Raw genomic sequence first — 8,350 nt, forward strand, 5'->3', positions numbered from 1 at the left:
ACGAAGGGTCGGGCAAGCCAGAGCCCACGACCTTGGGGTCGGGGCGAGACGGAGCCCTCGACCAAGGGGTCAGGCGAGTCGGAGCTCACACCCGCAAGACAGCAAGGGTAATAGTTAAGTGTAGACTGTCTTGGCTGTGAATCTGAGGATGCTTATGGTTGTTTGAGCACTTGGTAGCACATATTAGCTTAAGCATTGTGTCCCCCTTTATAGTACGACTTTTCCTATACTCAAATTCAAGATATAAAAGAATCTCAAACCTCTTTTGAGTTTCAAGCCATCTATATTTGTAGTTGGGGGCTCCTCCATTTTGTGTAGCATCCTTGAAGATAAATTCCCTGCTTGTCATCCCGATAAATCTCATTAGTTCTCTAATTGCATGGTTATTATCACCAAAACCCACAATTAGGGCTTGATTGTACTTTCAATCTCCCCTATTTTGGTGATTAATGACAACCCAATTAGGGCTTACAAAAAATATGAAATAAATACTGAGATTTTTGAGCCATGGGTGCAGAGCCTCTCCCTAAGTATGTGAATAGAGAATTGAATTCTCAAATTGGCATAAGAAGCTAAGATTCATATTTTAGTGAAAGTGATGGGGCTCCCCCTACATCCGTGCTCTTATAGGGTGCTGCATACTGTGTCAGGTATGTAAAACGTGACACAAATGGACAGTTTATGCACACATGTGCTTTCTGCTGTGCGGCCGTGCGCAACTGACTGTACGAGCAAGATAGAGTCAAGCACCACACAGCTAGTTCAGATAAAAAATATGCAACCTAGCATAATAAGATGACTTCTAATCCACACAAATGATATATGTCCATACCCAATACACAAAGAGTCAAATAGTAGCATTATTTCACAATTTAGAGTTTTGAACGACTCTCAAACTTTTCACCTAGCGAGGACTAACACTCATCGAATTAGACAGGAAACACAGCTACTGACCATGGCGTCGAAAAGATGTTGACCCCTCTAATTCTTCTAATTTTCTGCCCCTTTGGCATAAAGCACCAAAAAGAGAAGAAGAGAAGATAGATCAACACTTACTCGACATCTCCCTGGATGTCCGTCCAATCAATATAATCACTTCCTACAGTGAGTGGAACTGAGTGAAAAGCCTTGGCTCCTGTCTCTGACTGGTATCCCTCTAGGGTCTCATCCTAATCTGCTGCTCGTCCCTGCTCCTCCTCCTCCTCATCATCATCTGAATCTATGTTAGAGAGACTCGAAAGGTCATACTATGGAGGAGGTGGAATAGAAGGAAGTGATGGAAGGTCTTGTCCAAGCTGCTAATGCTTGCTCAAGCTGTGTCTCATACGCTCTGTCGGCTACATAGGTGCATTTGCCGAAGATTGCCTTCAACTACTTGCCAAACTTCTTCATTTTGCCTTCTCAGTGAGACCTAGAGCGGGAAGACTTAGGGATATCTACATGAGCATAAGAGCTCCCCGCTCCCTAAGTAGCTGCAACTGGTTGGGTCTTCTCTATTTTGTAGACGGTATGCATCCCATCCTTCGGAAAATAAAATCCTAGTGACCCTCTCAATCATGAACATGAGGTAAGGGGCATAGGGTAGACCCCTTCTTCCATCCTCCACTGCAAATCTCAACTCAGTATACATGAATTTAGGGACATTGAACCTATCCCCACTAGGAGCAAATCTAGCCAACACATTTCTCACATAGCCATTAATATCTGAGGTTGCTCCATCCTTTGGGTTGATGATGTTCCTGATGAGGTTGTTGAGGATGTAATAGAAGCTATGTAGACCACTCCTCTTGCCATTTGCAATCCTTCTATCTCTCCACATGTAACTAATCTCACGGATCTTAGCTCGAGGCTCATCATGAATGTAAGTGTAACCTCTGTGCTCCTCCCCAAAGCCAAGAATCCGGCTGAAAGTGACAAAGTCCACTCGGTAGTGCCGACCATCAGTCATCCCATCAGAGGTCTGGTCATAGAATTATGTGGCATGAAACTATGCAAGGACCTTCTCATTCTAGTTATAAAGATACTAGAAACTCATGATGTCTGAAAGCTAGAACCTGTCATAAATCTTGATTATCTTGTCAAACTCAGGCTCCTCCTTCTTCTGCATCTCATCCCAATCAATGTACTACATTTTGATGATCTTGGCTTTCTTGGATGCAAGAATGGCAGTGGCATAAAATTTGGAATAAAACTCATTCTAGAATCTATAATCAATGCCCAAATCCTTGCGCACTGCATAGGGATTGATCTCCCTTGCCTCTTCCACCAGCTTCCAACTCTTGGAATAGTTGACAATTGCACGCTGGCAGGAGTCATATGGAGGTCTCATGATGATCTCACCCTCAAAATCTCTCATATATCTACCATCAAACTCAGAAAGATGTTGTGGGGTGTTAGGAATAGCATCAATGGTACAACCTATCATCTCCAGCCTCTCCTCATTTTTAATGTATTGCTCATGCCTCCCCTTATCACCAAATCCCCTTAGAGCTGCACTACTGGCTGCTGCTATTGACCTCCCTCGACCACAGCGAGGTGGATCCTTGTCTCTTTGCTCATTCATCTTCCTTTCCCCCCTTTGGTCATTGTCTCTATGCTCCATCTTCTCAAACGAGGAATGGAGATGAGAGGAAAGAAACTACTTGGGCTAGGGGCAGTAGCAACTGTTAGCGACATTGAGAGAGGGCTGACAGCTGCCATGGCACTACCAGAGATTAGCAACACACGGCCAATAGACGACGACAGCACATGCGCAAGAGGAGAGAGAGGCGTGGGTGTCGGCGTCGGGGGGAAGAGAGAGGAGAAAGAGTTACTGCGGACCTGAGGATAAGATAAAGAATAAATGGGCCCCATAATAAAACGGTTTGGGACGAATCTCAACTAAGATTCAAAGTACGGCACTATCGTATGCCTAGCCCAGCACCACCGCAGAGCGGCATTGCTGCATGGTAGGTACGACACTGCCACACTCCCCAAAATAGTGGGAGTTAACTATAATCTATATGACTCTCTCTGTATAAGATATTGTAGGATCTCTGGTACGCCTAGAAGGGGGTTGAATAGGCAGATAAATTTTTAACTTAAACTAAAATCAAATTCACCCGTGGGACTGTCGCTCTGTAAGCGTGGCACTGCCGCACATGCAGGAGAGATTAGTTCATAGTTTAAAATCTATCCAACAAAATTTAGATAGGGTAAATTTCTTAGCTTCCTACAGGGTGGTAGATGACAGATTAATAGCTGAAAGTGGTGGGAACACCACACACAAGTAGATCTGCCTCAATTCTAGAAATCACCTCAACAACAATAAGGACATAAGTGAAGCAACACAAGCACAAGATGACACAAGGATTTATCCTATGGTTTAGCTCGCCACCAAAGCTTGCCTATGTCCACGTTGTTGAGGTATACCACTAAGGCTTAGGGATTTGCATCCCTACCTCGTTCTCAAGTCAAGAGAGTGAACTCTTGAGATAAGGGGTGATTTTACTTGCTGCAAGAGGTGGTTACAAGCCTCCTAGGGCTTCCACACAAGTTGGCAAGCTCCACGGACGACACTCTAGCTAGCTAGGAGCTAAGCTCCAAGAGTAACAAACACAACCGCCGGCTAATACATGAACCAAGTGCTCTTTAGAGTTTAGGAATTAGTGGAGTTTGCTCTCTAATCAAGTTATGGACCCTTTTTCCTCAAGCATTGATGGAGAAATCAATGGATCTGCTTGGGGGCTTTAGGTCAACAATGGAGTGAGAGAGAGAGCTCCTGCTCTGTTTTGAGTGTGCTGAAGTGAGGAAGAAGAGAGTAGGTTAGTTCGTTTAGCTTGCCATTGGGGAGGAAGGAGAAAGGTATATATAACCCTAGCCCCCAACGGTCACAATAATTCGCAGATAGCCGTTGGCGAGGAAAGGGAAATGTATATATATACCCCCAGCCCTCAACGGACACTGCACCCAAGAGGTCGGGCGAGATGAGGCCACGACCAAAGGGTCGGATGAGACAGAGCCCACGACCAAAGGGTCGAGCGAGACGAAGCCCGCAACCTTGGGGTCGAGCGAGATGAAGCCCGCAACCTTAGGGTCGGGCGAGATAGAGCCCGTGACCAAAGGGTCGGGCGAATCTGGAGCCCACGACCAAGGGTCGGGCAAACCGAAGCCTACGCCCAAGGGGTCGAGCGAACCAGAGCTCGCACCCAAGGGGTCGGGCGAGTCGAAGCTCGCACCCAAGGGGTCGAGCGAGTCGGAGCTCGAACCCAAGAGGTCGGGCGAGTCAGAGCTCGCACCACGCAAGACAGCAAGGGTAAAAGTGAAGTGTAGACTGTCTTGACTATGAATCTGAGGATGCTTGTGGTTGTTTGAGCACTTGGTAGCACAGATTAGCTTAAGCATTGTGTCCCCCTTTATAGTATGGCTTTTCCTATACTCAAATTCAAGATATAAAAGAATCTTAAACCTCTTTTGAGTTTGAAGCCATCTATATTTGTAGTTGGGGGCTCCTCCGTTTTATGTAGCATCCTCAAATATAAATTTCCTGCTTATCATCTTGATAAATCTCATTAGTTCTCTAATTGCGAGGTCATTATCACCAAAACCCACAATTAAGGCTTGATTGCACTTTCAGATATGGACGCATATCACTCATATACCATGACCAGAAACAAATAATCAATATAGACCATGATCATGATACATAAGTTGCCTTTTATAAATCATTTTCATACACTAATATGAAAATTTTCAACTCTTTTGCCTAGATACTAGTTTATCAAATAAAGGCATGCTAAAATTCAAACCATGTTACTAGAATCAAGTATATTTAGCTCACTACGCAAAGCACAAAACCTTGACTCATCAAGGGGCTTTGTGAAGATATTGGCTAGTTGCTTTTCGGTGCTCACATGGTGAATTTCGATATCTCCTTTGGTTTCGTGGTCTCTCAAGAAGTGATGATGGATAACTATGTGCATAGTTCTAGAGTGGCTTACGGTATTATTTGCAAGCTTAATGGCACTCTCATTGTCACATAATAATGGGACTTTGGTAAAATGACATCTGAAATCACAAAGAGTTTGCCTCATCCAAAGTAGTTGGGCACAATATGCACTGGCCGCAACGTACTCGGCCTTGGTAGTGGAAAGGGCTATACAATTTTGCTTTTAGAACTCCAAGACACTAGGGATCGTCTAAGGAATTGACATATCCCCAAAGTGCTTTTTCGATCTACTTTGCAACCAGCGTAATCGGAATTCGAATACCCAAGTAGATCAAACTTAGAGCCCTTAGGATACCATAAACCAATGTTAGGAGTGTGTACTAAATATCTCAAGATTTCTCTTAACGGCCACCAAGTGACACTCTTTCGAGTTAGCTTGAAATCTAGCACACATGCACACACTAAGCATAATATCGGGCCTAGATGCGCACAAATAAAGTAGAGAGCCGATCATAGAATGATATACCTTGGTATCCATGGCTTTCCCTTCATCATTGAGATCTAGATGTCCATTGATTGGCATGGGAGTTTTGATAGGCTTGGCATTTACCGTGTCAAACTTCTCAAGCATATCATGGATGTACTTTGTTTGACTAATAAAAGTTCCATCCTTCACTTGTTTGATTTGAAATCCAAGAAAGAACTTCAATTCACCCATCATGGACATCTCAAATCTCTTGGTCATGATCCTACTAAATTCCTCACAAAAAGAATGATTAGTACTACCAAATATTATGTCATCAACATATATTTGGCACACAAATATATCTTTCCCAACTTTGTGAGGGAAAATGGTAGGATCGGCTTTGCCTATTTCAAAGCCTTATTTAAGCAAGAATTCCTTAAGGCATTCATATCATGCTCTTGGTGCTTACTTAAGCCCATCGAGCGCATTTTGGAGTTTGTAGACGTGGTTAGGGAACTTGGGATCTTCAAAACCTGGTGGTTGCTCAAAATAGACAAGTTCTTGAATGGGGCCATTGAGGAATGCACTCTTCATATCTATTTGATATAGCTTGAAATTGTGATGAGCGGTATAGGCTAGAAGCATTCGGATTGCTTCAAGTCTTGTCACTGGTGCATATGTTTCCTCAAAGTCTAAGCCCTCTACTTGAGTGAAACATTGAGCAACCAATCTTGCCTTGTTTCTTGTCACCACGCCATTCTCATCTTGCTTGTTGTGGAAGACCTACTTGGTGCCAATAATATTGGTGTTGGGTCTCTCCACCAAGGTCCACACTTGGTTTCTTTCAAAGTTATTGAGCTCTTCTTGCATGGCCATCACCCAATCTAGATCTCTAAGTGCTTGCTCAACCTTAAGAGGTTCCAAAGAGGAAACAAACGAGTAATACTAGCAAAAGTTTGCTAAATGTGAACGAGTTGTTACACCCTTTCGAAGTATCCTAAGGATGTTGTCAACGGAATGATCCTATTGTATTGTTTGCCTTAGCCTTGGATAATCAATGGCCTCTTGTCCATCTTCTAGATCTTCATTATCTTCTTGCTCGAATATAGATTGTAGGTTTTGTCCTTGAATCGGAGTTGGACTTGCTGCTGCTGTCAGAGGGAGTGTGGCACTACCGCTCTTATGTGTGGCACTACTTCTCTACTGATTTGCAGTAGGGGTCGGCTCCACCTCAGCATCAAGTATGTCAGCGGAACTTTATTCATTAGCAGCTTGAGGAACCTCCACTTCAGTGACTTTGTCTTCTTGTGGTCTTATATTACCAATAACCAATTGCTTGATTACTTCACATGGTGGATCCTCCTTTCCTACAACACATGAATCAACTTGCTCCACTTGAGAGCCATTAGATTTATCAAATGTCACATCTACTGCTATTTCAACTCTCCCAGAGGTTTTGTTGAAAACACGATAGGCATGCTCATTTGATCCATAACTAAGAAGAAAACATTCATCAACTTTAGGTGCAAACTTAGAGATTTTGGGTTTCTTGTTAAGTATGAAACACTTGCACCTAAACACTCTAAAGTAAGACACCTTAGGCTTGTTACCGGTTAGAAGCTCATATGAAGTTTTCTTCAACTTCTTATGTAGGTAGAGACGGTTGATGGCATGGCAAGCGGTGTTGACGGCGTCACACCAAAAGATGTTCGGCGTCTTGTACTCATCTAGCATTGTCCTTGCCATGTCAATGAGTGTACGGTTCTTTCTCTCTACTACACCATTTTGTTGAGGGTGTATGGAGTTGAAAACTCATGCTTGATGCCCTCATCATCAAGAAACTCCTCAACTTAGGTGTTTTTGGATTCGGTCCCATTGTTGCTTCTCATTTTCTTGATGGAGAGACTGAACTCCTTTTGAGCTCTTCTAACAAAAGTCTTCACTTTGTCTCTAACTTGACACTTATCAAACAAGAAAAATACCCAAGTAAAACGGGAATAATCATCAATAATAACAAGACCATATTTATTACCCCCGATACTTAGGTAGACGACTGGTCCAAAGAGATCCATGTGTATGAGCTCCAATGGTTGCGTCGTGGTCATGATGCTCTTTGGTGGGTGAGGTACGCCAACTTGATTTCTAGCTTGACAAGCGCTACATATCCTATCTTTCTCAAAGTAAACATTTGTTAGCCCAAAGACGTGTTTGTCCTTTTGAAGTTTGGCCAAGTTCCTCATCCCAACATGGGCTAGTCGGTGATGCCAAAGCCACCCCATGCTAGAGTTTTCCACTAAACAAGTCTCAAGATTAGCTTTACTTTTATTGAAATCAACTAGGTAAAGCTTGTTCTTTAAATAACCTGTAAAGTAAATAGAGGAATCCTCCCTTCTAAGGACTTCCACACCCTTATCCGTAAAGAGACAATTAAAGCCCATCTCACACAATTGAGAAACGGACAACAAACTATAACCTAACAAATCAACATGTAAAACATTTGTAATTGAATGCTCAAGGGTTATAGTAACTTTACCGAGACCAATCACATCCCCTTTAAAGTTGTCTCCAAAGAGAATATTTTTATTTGAGTCCATCTTGGGGTATATGATGAGAACATACTCCTTTCTCCGGTCATATGATTTGTACATCCACTATCAAGCACCCAACTTGACCCACCGAAGGAGTATGCCTGCAAAATAGATTTAGTTGCTTGATTTAGGTCCCTAGTTTGACTTGGGGACTTGCATGTTAGTCACAAAAAATTTAGGAACCCAAATAGAAGTATTCCTATATGTGTTGGCTTCCTTTTCAACATGTTTGGCAATCACTTTTCCACTGTTGTTGTTCCTTAAAACAAAACATGAAGTCAAGCTTTGTCGAGGTGGTTGAAACTTTGGTTGATAGGCATACTTGTTCATAGTGCCCCACACTGATTCCTTTGGCTTCTGCTGAACCTG

This window comes from Miscanthus floridulus, chromosome 2, assembly GCF_019320115.1.
Source record: "Miscanthus floridulus cultivar M001 chromosome 2, ASM1932011v1, whole genome shotgun sequence".
NCBI lineage: Eukaryota > Viridiplantae > Streptophyta > Magnoliopsida > Poales > Poaceae > Miscanthus > Miscanthus floridulus.